A 17237-nucleotide genomic window follows, 5' to 3' on the forward strand; every position below is an offset into this window, starting at 1 on the left:
CAAAAGCAAGGCATTCAGCCAAAGAAACGGAATATCGCTTCTCTGACTGATGCTGGAGTGACTTGCTGCTACCGTGAGGTCATAAGTCGCGTATATTGTATATACGCTGCTTGCCCTCTTCTTCTTCTTTAGAGCTGAACATACAAATGTGAAGGTGTTCTTTTGGCCCACCTTTTGTTGTAGGAGAATAATCCTTCTCCGAGTGTATGTGAGAGAACGTTGTTTGCGCTCATCTTCTTGCATCAGAATATTTAGAGCTTCGAAAATGAAATTGTATGTGGATTGTGAACAAGGATTTTTGAAATACCAACACCATAATGCATAATTACTAACTTAGTCTTGAGTCATTTTTCTTGAAATAAAAATATCAATATCAGTCATTCTTCACACAATAATTCCAATAATGATTCTGTGAGCAATAACTACTACTACTACAACTTAACCGTACATGAACCTTGTGTACATTTTTCTGCGGAATTTCTAACGAATCGATACATGCCAGAATGTGTGTTCTGAGTGCATGTGTGGCTCCAAACTTTTTTTATATTGTGAGAGTTGTGATTGTTTCGTGTTCTTTGCTGGTGCAGCCATCTATCTTCAATTTTTTGAAGTATAAGCAATGATATCAGTAACCTCGTTTCTTCGAACAAAAACCTTAGCATTGGTGGTTTTTAAACAAAAACATCAGCAGCGATGATTCTGCAGACAAACAATAGTATCAGCAACGATGGTACTTCAGACAGACAATAACATCGGCTGGAAGGACCTGCAAACAAAAACGTCGACAACGGGAATTCTCAAAACAAAAAGGTCAGCAGTGGTAATTCCTGCAACAATAACATTAATGACGATGATTCTTCAAACAATAACATTAATGACGATGATTCTTCAAACAATAACATTAATGACGATGATTCTTCAAACAATAACATTAATGACGATGATTCTTCAAACAATAACATTAATGACGATGATTCTTCAAACAATAAGGCTATTGCGGATGGTTATTTAAACATTAACACCAACAGGGATGTAAACTCACTCTAACTATGAGAATCAGTAGCGATTATTCTTCGAACAACAAAATCAAGAGCTATGGTTTTTTAAGCGAAAACCTCAACAGAGATTATACAAACAAAAAAGTAGCGGGAGCACCGGTGATTCTTCAGGTGAAACACTAACAACGATGATTTTTCTAATAATAAAACTAGCGACGACGATTCTTCAGACAGTGAAACTAATGACGATAAATGTTCAGACAACAAAACACCAATGATTCTTCAGGCAACATTTGCAGCGATGGGATTTCAAAAAAAGCCCTCTACAACTTGAATTGCCCAAAGAATAACATAAACAGCGATGATTCTTCATACAATAAGCACTAATGACGATGACTCTTCAATCCATCGTTATTTAAACAATAACACTAATGGTGATGATTCTATGAACAATAGCATCATTTGTCGGAAAAATTGATCATTCGGTTATTGTCATCAGAAACCCCAAGATTCGATGTGATTACATTAAGAGGTACGGACTGTATTTCAAAGAAAAAGGCCACAAGGATTCGGTAGAAAAGTATGGAAAAGCTGCGTTATCAGTTGGGCACTTGAAGATTTTTCTAGAATAATCTGAAGATCTTTCGGAGATGATTTCGAATCCGAAATCCATTATTGTAACGTAAATCGAAGCAAATTGAACAGTATCAATTACTTGAAGAAATAAAATGTCGTTCAAAATACTCAAGAGCCACGTGCCTATCTTTACACAAACTGGAAAATTATTCGACAAATTTCCTCTCACGATATGTAATCTTAGGCTTTAAAAGCTTCTCGAATATATCTTAAGAGAATAGCGAAACTATCTGATCAAAAAATATATCTTCTATAAGCCTATTATATTCCAGCACGCGACAGCTTGAAAGAAATGAAACAGTATTTGAAGTGAATAAGTACTCTGAACGAAGCTAGTTGCGTACACAGACGTCCAAACAACAATTTTTGGGAAAAGTTCGAGAAAAAAAAACATCGTCAGAATGTTTTACAAACGTATAAAATGGCTACTTAGACAAACATCACTAAACATACACACACTCTCTCCTTTTTAAGAATCTATTTCCATCGCGGAAAAACTCTGGATTAATTACGTTCTGTTAACTAAATTAATTACAGGCAAACGTGCAAGTACGCCCCCGTTCGGTAAATAAGAACAAACATCCCTTTTACTCCCGATTCTTTAGAAATTTAACTCAAAAATATACATGTTCAATAGGATTCGGCTCATAATGTAAAAGCTAAAACGAAAACTTTCTTTTTTCCCCCGCCGATTCCCAAGAACGAAAAAGTCACCGAAAAGCCATCCAAAAAGATAAACACAGATCAGCTCACTTATTTAGAGTGGTAATCCATTGCAATTATACAGTATCTTCTCTAATTGAAGTACCGTCACAAAAATAAATCGAACTTCATCTTTTTTTTTTTCCCTCAAGATAAAGATAAGAGAGAAAACACGGGACAAACAAACAAAACGCCTTTGAAGTCACTTTGTCCTTCTCCCCTCCTTTTTTTCCCAAAAACCTTAAATTTCTGGTAACTGAAGACGCCAAAGACGAAATCATGGAGAGCTTTAAGAAGAATCTCAAAGGGAAAAAAGAAAAGTCTATGATATTTCTACTGAAAGAGAGAAGATCTTCTTTCCCCCCTCTTTCTTGGTGCGTACCCTCGGGAGCTAAATAAGAAGCAAAATGTTTGGACCGACGACCCATGTCAAGTCGAAGAGCTAAAAGAGTCATCTATAATGGAGAGAGACTGATTAAAAATACAGAAAAAAATAAAATAAAATAAATTCTTCTGCGTGGTGATTGGAGTTATGCGGCCGCCAAGTCTTTTTAGCATAAACACGAAAAGAGTACGTGAGACATACAGTGAATGTGGAAGAGTGAGGGTTGGTACAGTTCTCTGATTACTAAAAGATCACTACCTCCTGCCTTTCTTATTACTCTGTACATCTTCTATTGGCTTCGGGGCATCTTAAGATGCTGCTGCTGCCGCTCCTTAGAAAAGAAGAAGAAGATGATGAGAGAGAACAAGTTCCTCTTCTCTCTCTCTCTTCATCATCTTCTCCATCTTTGTTTCCCATCAGTTCGGACACGCACATAGTGGAAATGGAAAAAGAGAGATGTGAAAAGATCTTAACTCCATTTTCTTAAAAGAAGCTGAAAATGGTCGAATTACTAACTAAACAACAATTTTATTTATTTTTTTATTTTATTTTTTCAGTTTTTTGGAAGAAGTGAGAAAAACCCTCCTTTGAGAGAAAGACGAACTAAAACCCCCTCTTATTTTATCTATTTTTCCTTTATCCTCTTATCTTATTGGGGAAAGTGGTTTTCTCTTTCTCCGTACTCTAAGAGATCAAATTTTATTAGTTGATGGATACTATGATACTTCATTTTATTTATTTGTTTTCAGGTTTGAAACTTTGTGCTTTTAGGAGTTTTTCATTTTAATCTACGCGGTTTTTAACTGGGTTGTTCTTGAAGTGATTAATTCTGTTCTAGCTTAGCCATTACGTTTTGATGAAAACGGATGATAGCGTAAGACGTACATCCTCGAAGAAATATGTGGTTGCGGATTATAAATAGCAGTTTGGATGTTCAAAATGTACGAGAAAAATTCTGGAATTAGTTAGACCCAAAGAAAACTATGCGTATTGATTATCGATATGATGCATGAAATTTCTTGTTCTTTCACACAAATTGCAGACGCAACTTTACCTGATTATGGGCAGTCAAAATATGACAACAGAATATGAGAATATAGTGAGGTGACAGCCTTATAATATCTTCGCTTTAAAATATGGAGGACATGTGGCAACACCAGCAAATAACAAGCAAGCACAACTGTAACAACATAAATACGTTAGAACTACGCATATACATGCACTACACGTTCCGGCATGTAACTAATTTGTTAGAAATTTTGCAAAAGAATGCGCACGAGGTACATGTACGGTTAAGCAGTAGTAGCCTCAATGTTATTCATCCTACATGACTGATTGGAACTGTATAATAATAAGATGCCTCAGTTAATACTTTGGGATATTTCACCTTGGCAATCATTGGGGACTTTGATTCTTGTGAAAGTCATTCTCAATGAAAATTTCGCTACGCAAACCATTAATATTACGTTATCGAAAATTAGGTTTATCACCTAAATACATTTATATCTATCATTCATGCAGATAGATATGAGGGTAACTTGGTAGCAAGATACAGTCGGCAGGGTTGCTACTACATGCTTAGTCAGCCGGAGCAAGCTCGAATTTTGGCGCCCTCTTGTAATGTGGAAGGAGAGGTTAGAGGATGAAATTTGCACCTAATCTGGTTAGGCGCCCGAGGCACCAGAACCAACCCGCTCTTCCTTAGTTGAGGCTCTTAAACAGGATTGCAGCATGGACAAATGAATGAAGCATGACGTTTAGCGTTGACAAGTGCATGGTCGCTCATTTTGGTTCGAACAACCCACGGTTCTCTTACGAGTTGAATGGTGTCACTAACCCGTATGCAACTAGGGTCACCGATTTGAGAATTCTCATTGACGAGCGGCAACATTGCTCAGCGGTGGTGAAAAAAGTGAATAGAATGCTCGGTTTCATTCATAAAGAAGGTCTCCGCATTCTTCTAAAGTCATCCTTCCGCTTTTCCGCGGCTTAATTCGTCCTGCCCTGGAGCATGCCGTAAGGTTTTGGAGACCATACCTAATAGAGGAGACTAAGACTTGGTTGAGGGGATGTAGAGAAGAGCTACACGTGCTCTTGTTGGCACACAAGGTATGAAGAGACTTGATTTCTTGAGTATGTTTACATTGAAGGAACGCAGGTGTCGAGGGGGGGCTTATGATCGAAGTGTTTAAAATTTTATTATTACTGCATTGTCAATCAACTGCTTCGACAAGGGGACACCGGTTTATTAAATGACAATTCCAGGTTATGGTGTCGCAGGGAATTTTTCTCTAATAGGGTTGTCAATAAATTGAACAGCTTATCTCCGGGGGTCGTGAATTCTAACCTGACGATACGTTCAAAAAGAAGTACGATTGACATAGTGAAATAAATCGAGAAGCCATCCATACTCAGATATAATCTAAACCATAATCTTTCTTATGGGCAATATGGGTTATATATATATATATATATATATATATATATACATATTTTTTTTTTTTTGGTGATATATTCTTTTGTATTGGGTTGGTGTATTTTTGTTATATTTGGCATCCATATTTTTTATGGGCATATTTTTTTCAGCCATCACGTTGGGAAATTTGCCTGTTGTGGTCTTTGTATTGGTATTCAATCTTCCCCCAAACATTCTAATATTCCGGAATAACACGTACGGTAAGAGGAGATTCAAAATGTTGATTTCTCAAATGAGCGGGATGTATAAAACAATATTGAGATGTCTATAGGGTGTAACTGCCAACGTGGTGAAAATGGAGAACACAGTAAAGACGAAGAATAAAGGACAAATAATCTTAATATTTAAAGATAAAGATAATAATAAACTTTACAACAAATCTCAAATGAGTAACCACATTGGTGATGGAGTGAATCGTGTGCACGTTGGAAGATTCCTGGGCATTTCACGAACGTCTGCAGCTGCGACGCTAATTCAGGTGACAAGGTCCTGTGGTGACTCGGTGTAATTTCACATGCAGTTCAATGGGCGCAATCCCAACAGCATCCAGTGCTCATATTCTCAGACAGTGCGTCAAGTCTGTGGGGCAATAAAAAATCCACGTTCGCCGTATTACAGTGTCAGAGAGATTCGCCACATCCTCCGTGGAAATCCAAGAATACGGCTGGCCTGGGTGAAGGCGCACTCTGGAGTAGCTGGCAACGAGCAAGCTGACCAACTTGCTAAGGAAACCACTAATCTTCAAACTCCAGATGAACATCCATGGCCAAGGAGCTTTGGCCAACGCTTACTGCGCGAGGATCTGTTGAAGAAATTGTTTTGCAAAAGGCGACGTTTCATCAGTAGTCCAGAGAAAGGAATCCTCTCGCGACTCGCCGCTTGCTTTCCGACCCCACATTGTATGATGAAAGTTGTTGATTTTTGCGAGTTCTATCACCCCTTACAATTTTGACCATCATATGAGCCACGATCCCCCCGTTTAAAAGTCTCGCCGCAGAGATCAACAGGCCTACAAACGGAACAAATATTCAATTATTACACTTCACCTCTGAAATATAGATGGCAGCACTGACAAATTAGACACAACATCAGATACGCACTCAAACTGTTGGGTACACACACTTACACTACTACTACTAAACCCAGACATGCACCTCGTCCATATTCCTCTGCGGAACTTCTAACGAATTGTGGTACATGTTGGAATGAGCATGTACGTGTAGTGAACCCTGTAATGAAAAAAATTGTGAAAGATGTTCAAATCGCATAATGTTTATGCAGAACAGGAGTGGGAAAAGAGGAAAATAAGATTTCATACGGAAACATTCCATTTACCGCTTCGATACCATTACATAAATTTGAGAAAAGAAAATCAATGGATAGTAGAAACGCAAAAAAAAATGCCACCTCGATGTCGTCTTATCAAAACACCGCCGTCCTAATCTTTGGATGTAAACGAAAGAAAAACCAAAGCGACGGTAAAAATAGAAAAGCATTTGTGCTTAAGCTTCCAAGCCCCTCGATGTGTGAGCTTCTTAATCTTCGTAATCGGGATCACGAGCTCAAAAGGATCTTCGCCTCCATGGGCAAAAGGAAAGCGAAAGCGGCATTAAGCCTCTTTATTTTTAGCGATGCGTTTACTTACTTTTTCGGATTCTCCCATAAAAGGTGACATATTCGAAGATTTTGTAAGCATAAATGAGATTTAAATATATATTTAGATACAAATCCGGAAATAAAAATACTTAATTTTAATGTACTAAAACATTGAACTGTGTAAGCTGTTCAATAGGCTGTTCTGCAGCTAAGCTGATTAATATTTGTCACTATTTTTCTTTTTTTTTCAATTTTCAGTAAATTTACCTCGAGTTGATGTTTCAGATGCACATTGCCATCTTTTATTCACAAATTTTTGGGGGTTTTTTTTTCATTTACTTTTATTGAGAACTTGGTCATATACACAGTAGTTTTGATATTTTGAAATGGTTTTTTTAATGAGTAGAGTTTTGTGCTTAAGTACTTTAATTAATGATGAAAAATAGTGATTGATGTAAGAAATATCACAATTATAAATCACATATAATTGTGATTTTCATTACTTTCATAGGTAATGAAAACCTTCTTTTTTTTTCAATCATTGCACTTTTGCTATTTTTTTTCCTAAATGTACGAAATACAAAACATGAAGAATATATTGTAAAGTCTTAAAGTATAGTGTGTGTCCCATAAATTGGTAAATAGTTTAAAAATTCATATAAATCGAAGGAATTCTCACGTAGGGAAATTTCATTTAGTACGGAAAAAAATTAGTTCAAATTTTTGTTGGCAGAGGGCACTGCACGAAAGCAGATATAGAGCCACCCATGCCTGTTAGGAGATTTACTAGAATTTACCAGATTTACTCAAGTACACCCAGACAGCGACCTCATACATCTGTTTAGAGAGGAGGAAGAAGAGAAGGAGCCAGAGTAGTCGAGAATAGATATGATCTACGCGGGCTTACCGAGAAGCTGGATGCAGGTAGCAATTTGCTGACGAATGTCTGGACCGAATCAAACCACGTGGTGCAGCGATTAGATCAGCCCAGCTGCAGATTGACAGTTTTAGGATGACATGGATATGATGGACCATGAACTTTTAGTACACCGCCAATCGACTGCTTTTACAAGGTGACACCAGTATCGACGACTGGTAAGGGACAATGCGCGGTTATGGTGTCGCAGGGAATTTTTCTCTAATAGGGTTGTTAATAAATGGAATAGCTTACCCCGGGAGGTAGTTAATTGTAACACAATTGACACGTTTAAAAAGAAGTACGATAAACATGTTGGGGTAAATCGAGAAGCTATTCATACTTAGAATAAGACAACCATATGTATTCTTTATGGGCATTGTATAATATTTTATCATGTGCATATATTGTTTACAATTTTAGTGTTTAATTGGGTTGCTGTATTTTTGAAATATATGACATCCATATTTGTTATGGGCATCTTTTTCTCAGCCACCTCGTTGGGCATTTGCCTGTTGTGGCGTTGTATTTGTATTCATTGATTGATAGTAACTGATTCAATGAGAATTCTTGAAGATAAGCAGATCAAATTTATCAAGAACTATTTCGATTATGACGATTTTGTGATTTATAATTGTGATTTATAATTGTGATTTCTTACATCAATCACCATTTTTCGATCATAAATTTTACACTTGTTTACTGGCGATGTGCATAATGGCACCTGCCTTGTATATATATATATATATATATATATATATATATATATATATATCTTTTCAAGCTTAATATATATATATATATATATATATATATATATATCTTTTTCAAGCTTAATAAATGATCAGGTTCCCCGCGAGACACCTGATTCACCAGGGACAATGTGCTTATATCACCGAGTGTGGGCCAATCTCCCCGTTAAAAAGTCTCGCCGCAGAGAGCGACAGGCCTACAACGTTACAATTATTCATTCATTACACTTCACTCACTACTAGTTAAGAAAAAACTTATATCAAAAACGATATCATAGTTTAAAAAATTGATTGCAGATGGCAGCACTACACATAATAAACAATACATAGAAACAAACTTCACGGAAGGTTCACTATACGTACACACACACATTCCAACATGTACCAATTCGTTAGAAGTTCCGCAGAGGAATATGGACACGAGGTGCATATATGGTTTAGTAGGTAGTAGTAGTAGTATGACCGAGTGTGACAGAGCCTGGGTGTCTCTCGGTTCCTATCACTATCACTATCGCGAAAGCAAACGACTGGAAATATGGAATTCAGAGTCCTATGAAATACAGGCTGGAAGATTAACGGCTCATTTCTGAATATTCCTGTTACTGGCGCTTATATAAGGTTTTCATTGTGATGTTGACATTGGTAGGCAGAGCATTATTGGTGAAATTGTTTTTCTTCATTCGAATCGCCGGCTGAAGCTTTACGAACGTTTCGGACACAGAAGAGATTGAAGAAAGTTTTGGGTTTTTCAATCACTCCTGTTGGATTGTTTTTTGAAATGTACAAACATTTTAACTTTTTTTTTCTCTAAACCGACAAAAAATTCCCTTTCGCGAATATAACTTTTTCACTAACCGCATTCAAATATACCAATTTCTTCAATTTTTATGAATTTTCAAACTATTTACGAATTTATGGAGCACCTTGTATTTTTTCAAAATCTCGTTTTTACTAATATCATTGTTTAAAATATTTCTTGTGTCTGATGGAGTTGCTGAGGGCACCGTTGTAAAAGCTTCTTCTTTCAACTTTAGGCGGTTATTAAAATTTTCCTGATCCGCAGTATAACTGCCTTTGCAGTGACTTTCGAAAGAGAAAAATGATTTTCTTTCATTTTTCTCTTTCAGTGTTTTCTTCGGAAGGGCTTTGACCATCTCCTAATTGGAAATTAAAATCGTGTTAAGAACTCGAGATATTTCGGGGTGTCCGAAATAAAGCAGATCAAGTTCGACGAGATATTCTCGGGATTGCCACTGCAAGGGTTAAAAAAAATTCTAATAGTGTATTTGAAAAATCTGTTGTCGCTTATATAAGAAAAATCATTGAGATAATTAATCTGTAACCAAAACCTCGATTTTCAAAGTTGAATGCGCATGCGCAGACAATGCGACTATCAGGAATTACCAGTGCCGATACCACTCGAGACCGGGTTCCCAGCAAAATCTGCTTGATTATTTCTGCTCTGAACAAAACCGAAGGTAGTTGACATGTAGGGTCCATGGATTTATGAGGTTGTCTCCATACCCGTACACGTCCATCAGCTCGAAGCAATTGGAACCGAGACTCGTCAGACCAGGCAACGTGTTTCCAGTCCTCAACAGTCCAATGTCTCGGTGTTGTCTGGCCCAGGCGAGGCGTAAAACTTTGTGTCGTGCAGTCATCAAGGGTACACGAGTGGGCCTTCTGACCGAAACTCATGAAGAGCAGGGGCGTAGCCAGAAATTTCGTTCGGGGGGGGACCAAAGTGACAGAACAATGGATTTGGCCATCTTTTTCCCTTTTTTCGGTCATTTTCTCACATTTCGGGGGGGGGACCAGACCCCCCAAGTCCCCCCCCCCCCTGGCTACGCCCTTGATGAAGAGCATATTCAATTCAAAATCTTAACCTTCCAAATATTTTTCGCGAGTTTCGGTGTTTTTAATTTCACAGAATTTTTCCCAAATATTTCACATTTTCTTCGACCATTTTTCATTTTGCTCTTTTTGCACGTCGCTGGAAACCATGCAAAGAGTAACGTGAGCTATAGCACACACACACAGTTGTATAGTCGACAGCTCTATTGTTACAATGAACCGAAGCAACCAAGCATTCCACTCTTCTAACATGTCAATGCTACTACTTAACCGTACACACACACCTCGCATACATTTCTCTGAGAGATTTCTAACGAGCCGGTATATGTCTGTTCTGAGTGTATGTGTCGCCCTAACACGGTGATTCTTAACGTGGGGTCCACGCCCCACAATGGGGCATTTTTAAAGCGGTTGGGAGCAATTTGAGAATGGGTTTTTCTTTAAAGGTTCGGAATTTTTCAGAACTCCATTTTTATATCAGTTTAAAAATTCAAGAAAATTCATACTTTTTAAAAAATTCCTTGATGACTTTCTTTCATTTTTCTCTGTCAGTGTTTTCTTCGGAAGGGCTTTGACCAGGAGTTAACGTTTTTTTGTTCCACGAACAATCTGTGCCTGTAAGATGAAATCCTCCCCCACCCGTGTCAATAAAATGAAGGCCACGGACCCCTTTACAGAATGATCATCTCTGTATATGTAAAAGTAATGAGTGAATCAATTTCTCGCGGGGGCTTGACGTTGTTGAGAATAGACATGGAGGGCCTTGCGAACATATCAAATATTTATTACAAATTAAGAAGGACGTTTATCAGGAAAAAAAAACGGTACATGAAGAAATCAGCGAGGGGGACTGTACGCTGACCTCAGACCCTGCCTAACAAAAACTAACTCGTCCAATCGCCTCACCCAGCCAGAACCTGCTTTGAACAATAAAAAGCCCCTTGAAGTCTCTCTAAGGACCCCCTGGTTAAAAGCCACTACCAAACCACGCGTGCACTTCGTCCATATTCCTCCGCAGAATTTCTAACGAATTGGTACATGTTGGAATGTGTGTGTGTAAGAGTAGTGAGAACCTATAAATAAAGCCAAACCTTTGTAATGGAACTAAGACGGTGGTTCTCCGAGAAGGGGGGGGGGGGGTACGACTCCTGACAAAATTTCTAGTTACGCCCTGACGAGGGGGGACATGAGGATATCAGAGATGCTTTGGTGGGGTGTGGGCTAAAAAACAAGGTTGGAAAGCCCTGTCCCTAACGTATTTATGTTGCCAGAGTTGAACTTGTTTCATGTTCTTGCTGGTGCTAGCATCCATTTCCCATATTTTGAAGCTGTGAAGATCCGCTTGCTCTTTGCGGAGGGACTCTTTCATAAAGAAGACAGGCTCTCATTCGAGTCTCCTTCTCACGTACTGTTCCTTTCCGACCTACTGTCTTTTTCAAGCTGATACCGGGCATATTAGCCACAGCTTATCCTTCCCAATGAATTCAACGAGCACTCTATTATGGAATCACTAGATCACTTATTCTATCATCAGCTCACTTGGTTGCTCACTCCGTTACACACTCCATCACCTGGTCGCTCACTCTGTCTCTCCCAGACTAGGTCACTCATGCTATCATTAATTTTCCGTCGATGAATGAATGACCCAGTAAGTTGATGATAGAATGCGTAACCTAGTGAGTGAATGACAAAGTGAGCGACCCAGGGCCGCTACTCGAAGGGAGCAGGCTGGTCTGTCGCCCCGGGCGGCTCTGGAGCGATCTAGTGAGTGACTTAAGAAGTAAGTGGATGATCTAGCGAGTAAATCAGCGGCATAAATACTTAATCGCTCATTCATTCATTCACTTAATCACTCGCCAAGTTGCTCACACACTCTGTTGTTCCCTCACTCACCACCACTAACCATTCTCTGTCACTCAACAATACAGCGTTATGCTTTCACTCCATTAGAAAGCATAATGCTGTACAGTTGAAAGATGTATTATGTCTTCACTCCATTAAAAATTAGTGTAATCAACTTCTTTAATCAATCAACAAAAACACGACCTTATTTCAAATTGTTTCTTTGGCAAAGTGAACCGTACATTCGAAGGTGAGGTAAGGATCTTTTTTATACTCGGTTTTCTCATTTATACTCGGGCATGAACGGGAATACCTATTACCAATGCTCCGAACGTGACAAGAGACTAATTCAAGAGTTCGCCCGAACTTCCATCATCTACTGTACTCCCCCTTGACTCTTGATGTTCCTCTCTGATGCAGTTCCCAGTCTCTCACTCCCTCCTCTCAGCGGTCTTTATTTTCCTTTTTTTTTTCCTGGCGAGCTTCTGTTTTCAGGGAATCATTAGAAAAGAGGCTTGTAAAAAAAAAGAAATATAGAATCGGATAGAAAAATCAGGAAAGTGATGGAGGGGGGAGAAACAGAATGGGAACATTTCGCCCGAGGGCCCCTAAAGGTTCCCTCTTTCCCTTTGCTAATGCTCCGGCGGTGTGTTGTTGTTCTTCGGGGGCGCGGGATCCGTGAGTACGAAAGAGCTTTAACCGAGCAAAAGCGTCTCCGGCAAACGTTACCCACATATTATGCATGTCCTAGGGTACACCATGCTAGGGTCAACTCGGATTGGGGGGGAGGGGGGGTCCTTTTATGATGATGAATCATTGTTAATTCAAACGATTGCCCTATGGGAAGACAAACATCGAGCATACTTAATAATGAACATACGTTCTGCGACGAGATTAAAAAACATACCTATAATAATGCTCTATTTCTTCCCGTTCTTCCCTTCCCAAATGAAGTATTGAGACTGTACGTGCTTTAAATCTCTTTTGTACTAGTCGAAATTTCATGGCGCAGTGTGTATTTTCAACTATAAAATGATATAAAAACTATTATTATTGTGCTTGAGAAAAAACAATTTCTCTTGTAATGACGAGGTTCTCATCGGATCATTCCGGGAATTAGGTCATTCACTTACTCACTAGGTCGTTCATACTATCAATAATATTCCGTCGATGAATGAGTGACCTAGTGAGTGAATGACAAAGTGAGCGACCTAGTTAGTGACCTAGAAAGTAAGTGAGCAACCTGCCGAGTGAGTGACCTAGGAAGTAAAGCAGTGGCCTGCAGACTGAATCGATCATTTATTCACTCACTCACCAAGTTGCTCAATCTGTTGTTCGCTCACTCACCAACACTAACCACTCTGTCACTCACTCACTATAACTCTGCTGTATAATTTACTCACTCACTCGGTCATTCCTCGCTTACATACTGCCTCACTGACTCGTGTAAGCGTTGTGACCTTAATTTGAAGTTTGTTTCTGTGTAATGCTTGTTATGTGTAGTTCTACCATCAATTTTTCTAACTGTGAGTGAAGTGTAATGATTGAATAACTACACGTTGTAGGCTTACCACTCTTAACGGGGAGACGGGGAAAGGCGACTGCGCAAAGGCGGAAAAATTTAGGGTGTGGCAGAGTCATGGGCGAAGATACGAGGGGGGGCATTGCCCCCCCCCCAGACTTCCAAGTCGATCTCCGCCTATGGGCAGAGTAGGGCGAGAACATTGAGGCAAAGAACGTTATTATAAAAGTTGTGGGAGAGGACAAAATCCTAGTTACGGCTCTGGACATGCGTGTTTATAGTCATCATTCTTCCAAATTGGCATATAGATTAATGTGCATGCTGTATGTATTGTGGGTCTGGTGCTCACAGTATCCACTGTGGTGGTCGAGTGGTCATATTGACAGGCTCATATTGCGAGGACCCGGGTTCGAATCCCATCGCTGTCGCAGTGGTGGTAGGCTGAAATTGGTTATTGGTCCATGCTATAAGACGCCACTGCGCCCGAATAAAAATTTACAATGAGTTTGGAGGTCCTTCATCCCGTCCCCAAGTCTGGGCGCTTTTAAATATTGCACCGATTCTATGCTCTCGAACCAGAATCTGATGAATTCTAGGATGTTTTTTTTTTTTTTAAATATCTCCACAGTCACAGACTCGCAAGACACCCAAGTTCCGACTGGTCTTGGTGGAAGGGGGGAGAGAGAGGTAATACCCCCCCCCCTCCCTAAGATTAGGTCAAAGATGGTTCACGGCCCATACCTTTATGTGATTCTGTTATCCAAGTAGATACTTGACAAGGAAACAGATATATATTGGATATTACGTCGAGGTGAACTCGGAAAAGAAAGTCGTCTGATCTCCGCCGTGACTTGAACATCTACATCACTGGAGCCACGACCCTGCCTTCCTTGTTTCTAAATTTTAGATCCTGTTCAAATCGACCCGTTCGGCGTAAAATTGTACGCGTTTAATGTTCTGTACGTACTCTTGATACTCGGTAATGCGTAAATTTATCAAGCAGTTGTTCGGAGCGTCGTGGGACATATTTCCTGCATTTACTCTGAGGCTCTATTAATCTCTGAATCCCTTGCCGGTGGCAGGCTGCAGTGCATTAAAAACAAACTGTTTTTGCTGTATATAACCGCATCGCCCATCAACTTATATTCCTCTGAAACAGATATCTTTTCCTCTTCCATGATGTGTACTGTAATAACAGCAGCAGCAGGGCAAACGGAACGAACTCCTTCCACGCTGCATAATGATGATGTTATAACAGTGGGTGACACGTTCGGAATCGAATGTTCCCTGTTGTGCGGGCCAATTCCCTCGTCTTCCCCACCTCCTCTGGTTAAGTAATTGGGCGTATCATTGGCAAATTCCCAGTTTGCCACTGGAACCACAAACCGATGATCCTCCGAGGTTTATGTAATACAAGTTGGCAACCCATCCCCACGCAATCGCGCGGTGTATGGACGGGAATTATTCATTTTCGAACCCGCTTCATTTCCATTTGTATGGAGCGGAGCCTCTCTCTCTCTCTCTCTCTCTCTACTGACGTTTCCATTACTATTGCTTCTAGACGATGTTTATTAGGTGGCGGTGTTGGGTCGAGGACTGACACCCTCTCTGAACAAATTCCTCGTTAACATGCCTTCTGTCGCACGAGCCGCCGCACATCCCCAAAACCGCATTTACATGGCATTACATATGCCCTCTCGCGTGAGCGGAAAATATACAGAGTAAACTGAGTATTTGCGTCTCTCTTGTAACTTTGCCTGCTGCTACTGCTGGACCTCCCGCTCCACCACTGGGCATTAAATGAACTTGTCTTTGCGCCTCATTTAGTCCCCAAGTTGTCTCGCAGCTGGAAATGGCGGCACATATAAAAAAATTATAGAATACGTACGTGGCACACATCATTTCACGGCTCGATGCTCGCAAGGAATGTTTTCGTGTGAAACATTGAATATTAAATGTTTCGCACGTTTAAATGAAGCGATGTTTCAGACTTGCATATTTTTTCGGTGTTAAAAAAGAACAAATATACATTATCCCAAAAAGTTATCCCAAAGGCACGGACATGAAGAAAACATTGGGGGGGGGGGGCTGAAAGTTGCTGGTCGTCCCGTATATACGGGACTCAAGCGCGTACGCAGGAGAGGAAAGATGCAGTGCATTGTTTTTTCAGAAATTATTGGGGTTGCGCTCAGCCCCCTTTTAAATTTTATTGGGGGGAGGGGCTCAAATGGCCTTAGCCCATAGGTTCCGGCACCTGTTATATTGGAACCGAACCGCCCGCCCCCATTGTATAGAGCTCACTAGTGCAGTGTTTCCATCTCGTGTTGGAACCCTAGGGTTCTGCAAAAGCATTTCAGAGGTTCCTCGGCGTCAAAAGCTGAAATTTTTCATTTTTAGTGTCACAATGCAAATACCTATATTAAAGAAATATTTGTTTTTGGATTCCGCATGAAAAACTGGAACGTTGGTAACCCCTGTGTGTGTGTGCACTGTCCTGTATCTCAACAACCGTTGGTCGTAGAGGTATGGTTCTAATTTAAAAAATGCTCAAAATGTGTTTGGACTTCACTCTGTACTAGTTTCGAGCGAAAATATAGTGTCTAGTGTCGTCTTAACGCATGGGCCCACACGGGCACCTAAAGGGAAAAAGGGCCTCACAGAAATTAGAACCGGTTGAATTTTCGAAAATTTATCAGGTAGGGCCTCGGAAAAGTCACTTGGCCCGGGAGCCCCTTATGATCCGACTGTCAAAAAAAAATCTAAATTTTTATACGGTCCCCTCCCGTCTCCCAACTTTTAGTTATGAAGTTGTTGACCTGTTTCTCCCTAGGCCAATAAAAATGTTTTTTGTTTCCAAGTGCAATATCCGCTGAGATACTGGAATTCAAAATTGGAGAAAAGTTGGAAAAGAACAGCATAAATTAACGGACGCTTCTTTCCCACCTTTTCTCGAATTTTTGAATTGAAACATCTCAGCGAACATTGAAGCTGAAAACATGGGATTCTTTTGGCCTCAGGTGAGACAGGGCAACAACGTTTTTATTGGAAATTAGAGGACACGGGAATCATACATTTCTTTATTTTATGACACTATATTTTCACTCTCAGAACCGGTACAGGGTGACTTTTGAACACATTTTGAGCATTCTTTAAATTCGAACCATTACTTCTACGACAAATCGTTGATGAAATAAAAGCCCAAGTAGGAGTTACAGGACACCCTGTATATTAAAATTATAACGCCCTTCTCCCGTTCTAATTTAACGTTGTTGACCACCAATTTGTTGATTTTCCCTGTTAACACGTGCATGCCCATAAGATGCTATCAAAATTTTTAAATCCTAACTACATAAAATTCATATAAATTTCCAAGAGCATTTTTTAGTGTATTTTTCCCGTTATTATCGTTCAATTATGGAACGAGCTCCTCTCCCCCTCCCCAAAAAGCATGGATTTTTTATGGGCAACGTAGTAATAAAGTATGAAAAATAAGATTCGTAATAAAAAATTTCACAAATTGGAAAAATGTGGAATTTCTCACACCCATTTCCAAGAACC

This window comes from Pholcus phalangioides, unplaced genomic scaffold, assembly GCF_987345545.1.
Source record: "Pholcus phalangioides strain wild (caught in Gottingen) unplaced genomic scaffold, Ppha-v1.0 ptg000004l_1, whole genome shotgun sequence".
Taxonomy (NCBI): Eukaryota; Metazoa; Arthropoda; class Arachnida; order Araneae; family Pholcidae; genus Pholcus; species Pholcus phalangioides.